This window comes from Manis javanica, chromosome 3, assembly GCF_040802235.1.
Source record: "Manis javanica isolate MJ-LG chromosome 3, MJ_LKY, whole genome shotgun sequence".
Classification (NCBI taxonomy): domain Eukaryota; kingdom Metazoa; phylum Chordata; class Mammalia; order Pholidota; family Manidae; genus Manis; species Manis javanica.
In genome coordinates, this window is record NC_133158.1 from 24,569,513 (window position 1) to 24,584,664 (window position 15,152).

The 15,152-nt window shown below is 39.2% G+C and overlaps 1 long non-coding RNA gene across 1 annotated transcript in view; it reads right to left on the bottom strand.

Annotated features, from left to right (window-relative positions):
* The window catches only part of LOC118972516 (uncharacterized), a 301,420-nt gene that overhangs the window by 43,668 nt on the left and 242,600 nt on the right, over positions 1–15,152 (bottom strand). The window contains exon 3 of the long non-coding RNA XR_012128977.1: positions 13,041–13,212. This is a non-coding gene — a long non-coding RNA (uncharacterized lncRNA). The remainder of the gene's footprint in view (positions 1–13,040; positions 13,213–15,152) is intronic.

Sequence of the window (15,152 nt, forward strand, 5' to 3'; positions counted from 1 at the left end):
TCATGCCATTGTAAACCCTACTTAGCCTGCAAAACAGGCCCAGTTTGTCCTTTAACTTAATCTATATGCTGTTCTTCCTCTTATTCCAGCCCCTTAATCAATTAAGTAACTTTGTAACCAAGACAAGAGACAGACCTCCTGAGTGTAAACAAATCTACCTGGGTAAAGAATGCTGAGATCCCCATCAATACAGTCACCTAAATTTTCTTAAGACAAAACTTCAAAGAAATTATGAATCACCTATATACATCATACCTTTTGCAAACCCCTACCCAAAGGTCCTATAAAATCCTAAACCCTTAAGCTCACCTCCTGAGGTTGCCCACACTCCCATCTGGGTACTGTGTTAGATCAAATGAACTTTCTTGTTGCAGAAGCTGACTGAGCTTGTCTCTGAACTCTTTTCCATATTAAAGACAAGAACTCTCCAACTTCTACCCCTGTCGGTAACTGTCTTTGTTACTTTGCTATTTCATTCAGCTTTCTAGTCTTAACATGGATTTTCTCTCTGCCTCTTTTATTTCAGACCAGTGGAGAAGTGGAAGTTCTCAGAACATAAAACTCACTCCATCCAGGGCTCCAGGGCTCCCCCATATCCTGGGGTGGCTGCGATATAAGTCCCATGCTGTGCAGATCAAGTGGACCCTAGATGCCAGGTGACTCTGGCTTCAGGAGTTGGCAAAGGATCTACCCTATGCTGAGCAGGAGTTCAATTAAATTCCCTTTTCTCCCTATTCTTCCTTTCTGTCTTTTGCCTACATGGCTGCTGACATTCACTTCTACTCTTACTTAATGAATTCCTTCCTTGCTGCACCTGTTTGGCCTGATCAAGAATTCTTTCCCTATGAGTCAGGAACCCTTTTCTGTCCATGCTGAGGTTTCACCTAGTGCACAGGAAGAGAGACCTTCCCAGATGCAGCTGCCCAACAACAGGAGGATATACTATTTACATGTCTTATTTATTGCCAGGGACCCAGACACTCATTAGGCAGAAGACCCATTCCTTTTACTTTATTTTATACCTGTCAAGGTTGGTTCCTAAGATCAGCAAGGAGCTCCTGATATATTTTTCAAATAGAAGCAAATGCCACATATATCTGACAGTCACGTCCGAAGGATTCCAGGAAGATGAATGATATTTACCATTTAGAGGTGCTTATCACTGAATTGATGCTCTAATTTATACAACATATATGAAAGAAAATCATAAATATGAATCTTTGGTATATTTTAAAATAATTAGGCTCCTGTATTGACTTACTTTGACTTTTTGTACCACACTATCAATTTGTGGAGTGTTCAAGCATTTTGCTTCTAGGAAGACATTCATTTCCATGAAGTGATATAAAACCCTTCGTCCATTCCTATTTAGAGCTGAGGAATAAACCTATTTGTAATGACTCTTACATGAGAAGCATATTGACTACTTCTCTATAATAATCAGACATTACATGAAATTAGAAACAATAAGGGAGTGAAATCAATCAGCCCTGGCAGACGGTTTGAGATGATAATGACTCATTTGACTGGGTTGCTCTGAAAAATTAATAACAACAGAAGTAATTACTAACCTGGGAGAGCCAGACTCTTGATCACCCTTTAACATGGAAACCTAAAGTGTGCAGAAGCCGTCACTGTAAGGCACACGCCTGTGTGCTGTAGTCAACAGTCAACTGGTGCAAGTGCATCAAAGTCTCATCCTCCAGATTCTTGGTTCTCAACTGGAGATGTCTTTGTCCCTAAGGGAACATTTGGCAGTGGCAGGAGACATTTTTGGTTGTCCCAGTCTTGGGCATGGGTGCTACTGATATCTGGTGGGTGGAAGCCAGAGATGATGCTACACATTCTATAATGCACAGGAGAGCCCCCAGGACACAGAATAACCTAGCCACCAATGTTAACAGTGCCAGTGTTAAGAAACTCAGGGTGTAGGCCCTGCCTAAGTGTCATCAACTGCTCTGAGACACAGCTCACAAAGCAGGTGGTGAGAGTCCCGATGGAAAGGGCAAGGAGCAGCTATGACAGGTCCAAGATGAATGGTTCACCTCCACTTCTTTTGATTGAGGTCTCTATTTGGCACAAAGGATTGGCAAATCCCTTCATTTTTCTTCTAGCTCTATCTGCTCCCGAGTGCAGGGGCATATATCACAGCCACCTAGCTGCTGGCTGCTAAGACGCTGTTGTGGAGCAGACAGCTCAATGCATCAGAGAAAGGGCCATGCTGGACAGACAGCCAACAGGATGCCCAATGGGAAAATTTACCTTGGCTCTTTCCTCTGAGTCTCAGTCCTTGTTTGTTTGGGAATGCCTAGACCTTTACTATCGAAAATATTTACAGAGCTAGCTTCTAGGTAACTAATGGTAAAGGTGTACATGAAACAATGAGATCATTGCAGAGCTCTTCTATATGCATCTGTATCACATGCCCAAATATTGCATGTTGATGCCTCACGTAATCTGATGTACAATTTACCTTATGTTGTGCAAAAGCTGACAGTAACTACTCTGTAGTGTATCCAAAACAGTATGACAGACTTCATATCAAACCCACCAGTAGGTCCACAAGACCTCACAGTAATATGGCTTTTCTCTGCTTCCTTTCCCTGCTTCTTCTGCTAAACATATGTTCCCATTTCACATTGCTAGAAAACTTCATTTTTACTATAATAGAAAAGCTAAATTTGGATTTAAAAAATTGTCCAAATCAGCTCTTTCAGGAATAATCATACATTAAACAAAGTTTAATGTGCTATGCAGCTACCTTCTCTCTTTTGCCCCAGTCCAAGCTGTTTCTATTGGTATTCCATTCTCCCACATGTCTGGATGCCCAGAGAATATCCCACTGAGACTCTGGGGTCAACCTTCCTACAAATGTTTCTCCCATTCCTTTCTCACCTTGAACAAGGACCTACTCTTTGCTAAGGTACCTTGACATTAGGTTGTCCCATATCTGTCAATATGGGGCTTTCTGGAAAAGCAGCGGGGCGTGTCTACAATTATGGGGATCTCTGGCCCTGCCTCAGCAAGTTTGGCAGGGGAGGATCTTAGCACGGCCCAGATCATACCATTGGATGGCTTACTTAGTGACTGTGTGAAGCCATTTTTCAAAATCTATTATTTAAAAAGCTTTCTTTCCAAACTATTGCTACGACTTTCCCTCATGGAATACAGACACTGTATTGTCCAGGGTGGTTATATTTTCATATATTTGTTTTCCAGAGATAATATTTAATCTCAGCCTGACTTCGCCAAATATGCTCCTTCCTAGCTTCTTAAACTTTACACTCATTTTACTAGGAGCACAGATTTTCAGAGATGCCCAGTTCTATCCTCCCATTTTACGGATGAGGAATCTGAAGTCTAATGCCTTGTCTGAGATTACTTTGCAGATGTTTATTCTTCAAGATATTTGCTACTACTCTTTGCGCAACGACTTTATTTCTTTCCTCCTCTACCATCAGATTTAGCTTCTTTATTTGTTGTGGCAAATGACCCATGAGCAGAAACGGCACATGCCACTTTCAAGCAGTGATTTTAAGAGCCATCAAGTGATTCTTCCATGTTCTGTACCTCTTTTTATGCAATAAGCATGGTCCTGGACAGGGAGTAACCCTTCAGCCTGGGTTCCAGGTCAGGGATGAAGCAAGGCAGAGCAACTTACACGAGAAATAAACCTTTACTGGTGTAAGCTGCCACTTGAGGTCATTTGTTCCCACAACTTCATACACTCTAGACTGATTGCTACAGGCACCAGCAACTTAGTAACAGGGCTGATTTAAGCCTCCAGTCCCTATTCCTAGACCAGGTGTTCTCCAAGACACCACAATGAAAAAAACATATTTCAGCTATAATGAGCTACAGAAGGAGTAACATCCAACATTTGAGCAGAGAGGCCTTGGTTTTTAATATTTTTAGTTAGCTTGCATCCCAGTTAGAAAGGCTTTGGGGATTATGCATACTATGGCTCAGTTGCATTTGCAGGAATAATTAAGGAAAGGTTCCTAAGCAAGGCCAAGCCCAAAAGTTTAGACTTCCCACAAACTTCTTTTTCAGATTCGGCAGAAGGTAAATCTTGTCTTACATAGTAACAACACAACATGTTGTTTAAAATCAAAGATAAAAATGAAACACAAAAAAATCCTTGAAATTCAGAAAGCATCAAACAAAAATAAAGACAGAATGACAGACATAAAGAGGGGAGGAAAAAAAACTCCAGACAGTGCACAGAATTGTAAACATCATTTAGGTGTACAAATTTACTTCATTATTTTCTAGTTAATGAGTTTTCACATAAGCTAAGAATATTCTGGTGATGTCTTTACTTAACATTGTAATTTCACAAACTGTCAGGAATGAAGAACTCCACTGGGGTAAGTGAAGATATGCTTGAATTTTCTTAATTGCCACCTTGCTAAGGCTTTGAGCTCATTGTTTAGCTGTGTGACAAATGGTTCTAAGCACTGTCAGGCAGTTGCAGGGGAGACGGGGTTGCTGCACAATGTGCCTGTCTCATTACTGTGCTGCTGACAGCCCACAGCCTGAGAAAGGAGACAACACTTGTTCCAGCAGAAGGGTTGCAGGGGCCAGAGTGGCAGTGACTGATAAATGAGAGTAGATTGCACTGTTGTTAGAATGTTTGCTCTCCCGGGGTCCCATCCTTCTCCCTGGGACAAGGACTGGCTTCAGAGTAAAATCTCAATGCCTCCCTTAACCCTGGGTCTCTGCATGAACCCCTAACCCAGCATCTGACACAGGCATGTTTTCAATAAGTGCTTGCTGCAAGGCTGTATGAATGAATGAATGAACGAATGAATGAATGAATGAACATCTTTCCTTCCCAAGCTTATCAGCTGCTCCTTTTCTTCTCTCCATTGCCAGAGAAAAGACTGAGTAAACTTAATCATATGATGAATATGATGAAACCAGTGTGTTCCAGTCTCTCACTTTGAGGCTGGGTCCGTCCACCTCCACCCACACAGACAACCTCCTCTCCACACCTTTAGTCACTCTCTTGTACCTACTGCTCCCCAACCAGTTCTCAACTCCTTTGAGGGATGAGCCTGCAGCAGAGTCAACTTTCAAACTCTCCTAGTGCTTAGCAAAGCATATTGTTCTTAGCAGGTGTTCTATGTATTTTAATTTTAAAAATAATGTGTTATATTCTTAATGTGTTGTATCTCAGTACTGTTTGCTACTTAGAAGAGAGATGGTATGAGAATAGAAAATGATGAACAAGAAAGAATAAAGTGCTGAAGTGGGGATTTCAGATGTAAAGGTAGGGGAAACACTTCTTGGAATCTTACTGCCTAAGAGTGGTTCCAAGTCCTGGCTCACAGACTGGCTTTGGTGTGGGGTATTCATTCTCAGTGGGGCGATACTAGCCCCAAGAGGGTGAAAACTGGTTCTTGGCAGAGGAGAGAAAAAATGCTCAGATATTACAATTTTCTGTGACCCTCCGAAGGGCCACAATACATAATCGGTATATCAGTGGTATTAGAATTTCATGGGGATGTGAGATTGGGAAAAAAATGTCTGAAATAACTCTTTGCAGGAAGATGATAATGAAAGCAAGGTTAAGAAATACAGGCTTATGGGGATATTTTTCCCAGCCCAAAGTGCATGTTTTTATATGTGTATGTATATATGTCTGTATAGTATGGATAATATAAATAATCCATGCAATTTTGCTAATAGGACTTTATGGGGAAAAATCTAGAGTTTACTTTCAGATTTTCCCTTTCTTAGCAAATTAAACATTAGGTAGCTGTTGGTATCTACATTTAAAAAAGTGTTCTTGTTATTGAAATTCAAAAGTCTGGGAACCACTATTTTGGTTTTTAATAGACAACTTAATCCATGTGTACAATAATCCAAGAGTCTTGTCAATATTAAACAAAGCAAGTAGTCTTAGAGCATATGAAGAAAATTATCTCAGTCCCAGAGAAACTTAGGAGGAGATCACATTTCTATGAGACCCAGTGCAAGGGTTGAGTAAATTGTGCTCTTCACATCATGGTAAATGATCACTTGATTGTCTGGGCTGTTTGCTTGATTCATTGATTCATTAAGTCTACCCAATACCTCACTGCTATGCCTCTCTCAAACATTTTAACATGTTAAATGTGCATTCTATTTTATATTACTATTGCAAAATGTGTATTGCTCTGTGTGCATGCATTTTTGATTTATGTACATGGTAGTGTTACATATTTTATTGTTCCTTTTTCTTTCTATTTTTATTTTGTTTTTAAGATCTGTACTGTTCTACTGCTTCCTCTGCTGCAAACCCTTTTGGGTGTGTGTCCTCAATGATCTATCTTCCTACCACTATTTTAGAAAATGTTGTCTCCAATGACAATATGTCCCTTATTTGGGATCTAGGTCACAGTTTCCTGGGATGTATCCCAGATGGGAATGTTCTATATTCATCCTGAAGATGAGTGAATTATTTTGAAAGCTTTTTTTTTTTACATCAGTTGCCCATAATCATATGAGTTTCCTACTGTTTTATGATATTTCATGTTTCTGACCTATATTCACCTTGATTATATTTTATACACTGGTGAATTCAGTTAGCTAATGTATTTTTATGCTTGTGTTTCATATATTTTCTATAATATTTTTCCTGCTCTTGTCTTTATCTGTATTTGAAGTTAAGAACACAAGCTGGGGGATTTTTTGCTTTTTAAAAAATTTTCTTAAGCAGCTAGCAAAACAAGAATGAACTGTCCCTTGAACATTTGGTAGGACTACTTATAAAGGTATCTCGACCTGAGATTGTTTTAGAGCAGACTCTTTGGCTAATATTTAAAAATTAGTATTTGACCAAATCACCTTTTTCTTCTTACTCTGATTTTCTAGTAATTTATACATTCTCATTATGTTTACAAAATGAACAGCATATAGTTATTGATAACACTTACTGTTTTTATAACTATTGTATTTGTGGTTATTTCTTTTTCTTAATTGCTTTACTGAAATATCATTTATACAGCATAAAATTCACTTGTCTAAATACACTTGTTTTAAAAGTGAATTGAATGACTTCAGTAAAGTTACAGAGCCATGCAACTATCACCACAGCCTAATGTTAGACCATTTCCATGAAAGATCCCAACTTTGGAGGGAGAGTCCAGTCACCCCCTATTCTCGAACTCAGTCCCAGGCAGCCACTAATACACTTTCTGCCTCTAGAGATTTACTGGTTTTCGACTGTATACTGTATTTGCATTGTTTATCTGCATTAATATTTTCAAGGATTCAGCTTTTAATTTTGTTAACCTTCCTTATTTATTTCACTGATTTTGAACAAGTTCTTATCAGTCCATCCCTCAACGACAGTCACTAACCCAAGGGGCAGGACTGAGGACACAGGCCCATTATGCCCTTTGATAATCATGTAGGCTTTGCCTGGCATGGAGTCTGCTGAGCCTCTTCTCTTTGGAGCCTGTGGTTATTTGTCAACAGGGACTTTAACATTCCCTGGGCACACTGCCCCAAACCCTAGTTTCCCCAAGATGCTGGAGGTCTACTTTCTGAGAGGCCAGACTGAAACTTTTTGGTGAACAAGAGGATCCTGAGTTTTCTGGACTAGATACCCAAGCCGCCAAACTTGTTTGGACCCCTAAATTTAAATGTGTGCCATTGTGAGTCACTGTGTGCTTGTGGAGGGGGAAGAGGGAAGACAAAATATGTAGTGGCTGCTTAATGCTCAAGGATAGAAGTCATTCATTTCTGGGTAAAGTGATTTCTGGTTGTTAAGGAACCAGAAGACTCCAACATTGTCCTTAAAGAAAAAAACAGAGGTCATTAAAAGGACTAGAAGAAATTTCGAAGTCCTGTGTCTCTTGATTTGCTTTGTAAACATGGGCCCACAACTGCCCCCTTTTCCATCCCCCACACACTGACTATTGGTGGGGACATACGGAAATTTCCCTAATATTTCTTATGGATCTGCATCCTAACCAATCACTGGGAGGGTCTGGGAGGTAATACTGAGGACCTAGAGCTGGCCAGGCACATGGTGGAATTTTCTTTTTAAATATTCACAGTGGTCCTCTGAGCTCAGTTGTATCATTCCAACCTCAGAAATGAGACAACTGGGAGAAGTTGGATGATATTCCCAAGCCCATTATACACCAGTCACTTAGTGACTCCTGGGGCCACACAGATGGTATCAGAGACAGAATAAAACTAAGACCCATCTCACTGCAAGTCTCAGGTTCCTTCTACCCCAGTGTGCATGAAATGCTAGCCTGGAAGGAACTTCAGAGTTCATCTAGTGAAGTAATTCCCCAAACCTCAGTCATTCAAGCATCTTCTCCACAAATTCTAACAGTCCCATGTAACACCTAAACCACGGATATGACTTCATATTTTTATTTAAATTGATTTGTAATTTTTACAAAAATTCATTAATTTGAAAAAAATGCTTTTTATCACTACCATAAGTGAAAAAGTCAGTATCACTTGCCATAAATGAGAAGTATAGTACTCAACTATGCTTACAATAGTCCTGCTGAGAAACTTCCCCCCAACTCAATGGCTTATAACAAAGTGTGCTTATTCTTGGGAGCACAGACATGCAGCTGACCACAGTCTGGCTACTCCAGCTGGCTGAGCTGACCAGGCTCCAGGTTGTGGGCCTACTCCAGGGAATCATGCTGGAACCTGGAATTACGGGACAGAGGCTGCCCTGCCTGGGGTTTGAAACCAGCACACAGTCCCTTACCTACAGTCCATTGGCCAAAGCAAGTCACATGGCCAATCCCAACACCACCCAGGCAGGGAGAGATGCTCCTCTCCTGGTGGTGGTAGAAGGAGGAATGAGAGAGTATTTGCCAAAAATAACAAAAATCTTATTTACCACATGCAGAAAAGACATAGTCAATATAATGAAAACAACAATACTTTAAAAGTTTGGTTAGCCATCACTGCCTCTGAAAGTAAGATTTCCAGATAAAATATAGGATTCTCATTTAAATTTAAATTTCACATAAGCAACAAATCATATTTTAAGATAAGTAGGCCCAAATATTGCATGGAACACAATTATCCTAAAAAATGATTTGCTGTTTATCTAAAATTCAAATTTAACTCTATTTTCATTTGCTAAAGCTGGCAACTTTATGCAGACAGATCTTAGTCTAGGCCTATTTTTTTTCCCCTAAAAAAAGAGAGAGACATTAGCAAGTCTTACATATATTCTATGATTAACCTGACACTTTTCCCCTAACGTAGAAACAACAGAAAGTGAATTGAATATTACAGAATAAATATCTCATGATGTGATTCGGCACCACAAAAGTTCTTTGCTGTGTCTTATGACATGATCACACATTTTTATTTAAGATTATCTTGCAAAATATCTATGCACCCAACACAGGATCATCTACATATGTGAAACAAATACTAACAGAATTAAAGGGGGAAATAGAATGCAATGCATTCATTTTAGGAGACTTCAACACACCACTCACTCCAAAGGACAGATCAACCAGACAGAAAATAAGTAAAGAGACAGAGGCACTGAACAACACACTAGAACAGATGGACCTAACAGACATCTACAGAACATTCCATCCAAAAGCAACAGGATATACATTCTTCTCAAGTGCACATGGAACATTTTCAAGAATAGATCATATACTAGGCCACAAAAAGAGTCTCAGTAAATTCAAAAAGATTGAAATTGTATCAACCAGCTTCTCAGATCACAAAGGTATGAAACTAGAAATAAATTACACAAAGAAAACTAAAAAGTCCACAAACACATGGAGGCTTAATAACATGCTCCTAAATAATCAATGGATCAGTGACCAAATAAAAACAGACATCAAGCAATATATGGAGACAAATGACAACAATAATTCAACACTGCAAAATCTGTGGGATGCAGCGGAGGCTGTGCAAAGAGGGAAGTATATTGCAATACAGGCCTACCTCAGGAAATAAGAACAATCCCAAATGTACAGTCTAAATTCACAATTAACAAAACTAGAAAAGAAAGAACAAATGAGGCCCAAAGTCAGTAGAAGGAGGACATAATAAAGACTAGAGCAGAAATAAATAAGATTGAGAAGAATAAAATAATAGAAAGAATCAATGAAAGCAGGAGTTGGTTCTCAGAGAAAATAAACAAAATAGATAAACCCCTAGCCACAATTATCAAAAAAAAAAAAAGAGTCTGCATACATAAACAGAATCAGAAATGAAAGGCAAAACCACTATGGACACCACAGAAATGCAAAGAATTATGAGAGAATACTATGAAAAATTATATGCTAACAAACAGGATAACCTAGAAGAAATGGACAACTTTCTAGAAAAATACAACCTCCCAAGGCTGACCCAGAAATAAACAGAAAATCTGAGTAGACCAATTACCAGCAAGGAAATTGAACTGGTAATCAAAAAACTACCTAAGAACAAAACTCCCAAACCAAATGGTTTTACTGCTGAATTTTATCAAAGAATTAGTGAAGACCTAATACCCATCCTCCTTAATGTTTTCCAAAAGTAGAAGAGGAGGGAATACTTCCAAACTCATTCTATGAGGCCAACATCACTCTAATACCAAAACTAGGCAAAGACACCACAAAAAAAGAAAATTACAGACCAATATCCCTGATGAACATAGATGCAAAAATACTCAACAAAATATTAGCAAACCGAATTCAAAAATACAACAAAAAGAGCATCCATCATGATCAAGCGGGATTCATCCCAGGGATGCAAGGATGGTACAACATTAAAAAATCCATCAACATCATCCACCACATCAACAAAAAAAAGGACAAAAACCATATGATCATTTCCATAGATGATGAAAAAGCACTTGACAAAATTCAACATCCACTCATGATAAAAACTCTCAACAAAATGGGTATAGAGGGCAAGTACCTCAACATAATAAAGGTCATAAATGGCAAGCCCACAGCCAACATTATACTTAACAGTGAGAAGTTGAAAGCTTTTCCTTTAAGATCGGGAACAAGACAAGGATGCCCACTCTCCCCACTTTTATTCAACATAGTTCTGGAAGTCCTAGCCACGGCCATCAGACAGCACAAAGAAATAAAAGACATCCAGATCGACAAGGAAGAAGTTCAACTGTCCCTGCTTGCAGATTACATGATATTGTACATAAAAAACCCTAAAGAAACCACTCCAAAACTACTAAATCTAATATCTGAATTCAGCAATGTTGTGGGATACAAAATTAAGACACAGAAATCTGTTGCATTCCTATACACTAATGATGAACTAGCAGAAAGAGAAATCAGGAAAACAATTCCATTCACAATTGCATCATAAAGAATAAAATACCTAGGAATAAACCTAACCAAGGAAGTGAAAGACCTATACTCTGAAAACTACAAGACACTCATGAGAGAAATTAAAGAAGATACCAATAAATGGAAACACATCCCATGCTCATGGATAGGAAGAATTAATATTGTCAAAATGGCCATCCTGCCTAGAGCAATCTACAGATTCAATGCAATCCCTATCAAAATACCTACAGCATTCTTCAACGAACTAGAGCAAATAGTTCTAAAAGTCATATGGAACCACAAAAGACCCTGAATAGCCAAAGCAATCCTGAGAAGGAAGTATAAAGTGTGGGGAATTACGTTCTCTGACTTCAAGTTCTGATACAAAGCCACAGTAATCAAGACAATTTGGTACTGGCACAAGAACAGACCCGCAGATGAGTGGAACAGAATAGAGAGCCTAGATATAAACCCAAGCATATATGGTCAATTAATATATGGTAAAGGAGCCATGAATATACAATGGGGAAATGACAGCCTCTTCAACAGCTGGTGTTGGCAAAACTGGACAGCTACATGTAAGAGAATGAAACTGGATTATTGTCTAACCCCATACACAAAAGTAAACTCAAAATGGATCAAAGACCTGAATGTAAGTCATGAAATGATAAAAGTCTTAGAAGAAAACATAAGCAAAAATCTCTTTGAATTCAGCAAATTTTTCCTGAATGTATTTTCTTGGGCAAGGGATACAAAATAAAAAATGAACAAATGAACTACATCATGCTAAAAAGCTTCTGTACAGCAAAGGACACTATCAGCAGAACAAAAAGGCATCCTACAGTATGGGAGAATATATTTGTAAATGACATATCTGACAAGGGGCTAACATCCAAAATACATAAAGAACTCATACACCTTAACACCCATAAAGCAAATAATCCTATTAAAAAATGGGCAGAGGATATGAACAGACAATTCTCCAAAGAAGAAATTCAGATGGCCAACAGGTACATGAAAAGATGCTCCACATCGCTAATTATCAGGGAAATGCAAATTAAAACCACAATGAGATATCACCTCACACCAGTTAGGATGGCCAACATAGAAAAGAACAGGAACAACAAATGTTGGCAATGGGGAAAAAGGGGAACCCTCCTAAACTGCTGGTGGGAATGTAAACCAGTTCATTCTATTTACAAATAGCCAGGAAATGGAAGCAACCTAAGTGTCCATCAGTAGATGAATGGATAAAGAAGTGGTACATATACACCATGGAATATTACTCAGCCATAAGAAGAAAACAAATCCCACCATTTGCGACAACATGGATGGAGGTAGAGGATATTATGTTCAGTGAAATAAGCCAGGCAGAGAAAGGCAAGTACCAAATGAATTCACTCATGTGTAGAGCATAAGAACAAAGCAAAAACTGAAGGAACAAAACAGCAGCAGACTCACAGCACCCAAGAATGGACTAACAGTTGCCAAAGGGAAAGGGACTGGGGTGGGGGATGGGAAGGGAGGGAGAAGCACAATAAGGGACATTACGATTAGCACACATAATGTAGCAGGGGGCAGGCACAGGGAAAGCAGTATAGCACAGAAAAGACAAGTAGTGATTCTATAGCATCTTACTACATTAATGGACAGTGACTGTATTGGGGAATGTGTGGGGACTTGATAATGGGGGGAATCTAGTAATCACAATGTTGCTCATGTAATTTTATATTAATGATAACCAAAAAAAATTATCTTGCATACCTGCTGAGCTAATTTTCTCTTGCTTGCCCAACTCTGGCCAGCTCTCCATTTCTACTATGCAGAGGAAGAAACTGAAGTCCAGGGGTTGGTGAGAAGCTTATCCAAACCCACACAGCCATCAGCCAAGTTCCTCCTCACCACGGGATGTTCTGTGAAACTCTGAATTCTGTCCCTGCAAAAATAGGAATAGTTGGATACATTTCTCTCCTCAGGATATTTGTTGATACATTCCAGAAAGTTCTGAAGGTCAAGATCATTATTCTGATTTCAGGTTTAAAGTGTGAAAAAGAGGATGAGAAGTTTTCAGTAACTTCTGGCAGGCAGATTAAATTTCATATGAGCCTTGCTCATCTGTAACCCCAATATACTAGAGCTACATGGAAATAAATAACTTTTCAGTTTCCCCCAGATGCTTGAGATAAATGTCTAGATGCAGAGTAGTTATAAATTTAAAGTCATGTACTGTGGGCATCTTTTCTAAAACTGCTAATCACCTGCTCTGTCTACCATGATCCTGTGGGCCTGAGGAATTGAGCTGCTCCAGTATTTAATGAGAAAAGGAGAAGACTGGGTTTAATTTATTTGAAGGGTCCCTCTACTCTAACTCACAACACAGAGAAGCATGATTTCAGTGCAGACTGGAGAACATTAAAGAGTGTCTAAAGTCCTACAAAATCCTCTTCAACTGGATCATGTGCTTGGAGGAAGAGCCCCTATACAGTTAAAAACAACTTGGTTACTGGGAGGATGACTCACTCCTCATGCAGCTCTAGATCTGGGACACCCTCCTGCTTGTTCAGAGTTCTCAAAGTCTGCTTTGATCCCTCCTTCTCCCCACCTCCCCCCTCTTTCATAGAGCCTTCCCAGATCTCCACAGCCTCCAGAATTATACTCTGGATTTACAGCCCTTGCACCTTGTCCCATTTATTTTATAATTATTAAGTCTGGCAGTATGATGTCACCAACATTGTGTGTAGATGTCATAGGTGAAAAGGGTAGTTGTTTATCAGGGTGTTGGGACACTGTTATATAATGAAAATTCTCATCTTTATCTCTGCACATCTTTATTCCCTGATGGTGAACTGTTTTCTCTCTAAAAGCGATTATTATTTTTTTTTTTGAGAGGGCATCTCTCATATTTATTGATCAAATGGTTGTTAACAACAATAAAATTCAGTATAGGGGGGTCAATGCTCAATGTACAATCATTAATCCATCTCAAGCCTAATTCTCGTCAGTCTCCAATCTTCTGAAGCATAACGAACAAGTTCTTACATGGTGAACGAATTCTTACATAGTGAATAAATCCTTACATGGTGAACAGTACAAGGGCATTCATCACAGAAACTTTCGGTTTTGATCACGCATTATGACCTATAAACAATCAGGTCAAATTAAAAGCCATTATTTTGATATCCCAAACAAGAAAACTAAGTTGCTCTCTTATCCCTAGAATGTTCTATCTGGCTTGCTTTTCATCACTGAAGAGCCAATTCCAAGTTTAGCTTCAGGAAGACACCCTTGATCCTTGAAACTGTGTTACACGTCCCTTTGTGACACTCTCATGGTGCTTCCAGCTACCTACAGCAAGAGTCAGATTACACTATCCAGAAAGAACCAGAGAGTAAATATACCCAGCTGTATGAGCCCCATAAAGTGTTGCAACTATTCCACTCTGTCTCTAGCTTAAAAGCAGCTGTGGGTGTGGCAGTATTCCAGTAAAACTTCATTGATGGATGCTGAAATCTGAATTTCATATCACTTTCACGTCATGAAATAATATCCTTCTTTTGATTTCATTTTCTGGCCATAAAGAAATGTGAAAACCAGTCTTAGCTATAATCCACAGTAAGAACTGGTAGGCTAGATTTGTCTTTGAACTTGGCTTCCATTTGCTAATCTCTGACCTAAAGTCTTATTCTTGTACTTGACTTCCCACTGCTCTAAGAGCTCTCCTGGGAACCTTCTGTCTTGGCACACGTAGGACCTAACAGGGTGCCTGGCTTCCGTGGCAAAAGTAAAGCGTAGCTCTCCCCAGACTTCATCGTTAATCACCTATTCTGTTCCTTTGTGGTCCTCACATGGGCCAGTGGGAAGGACCAACAGGGTGTT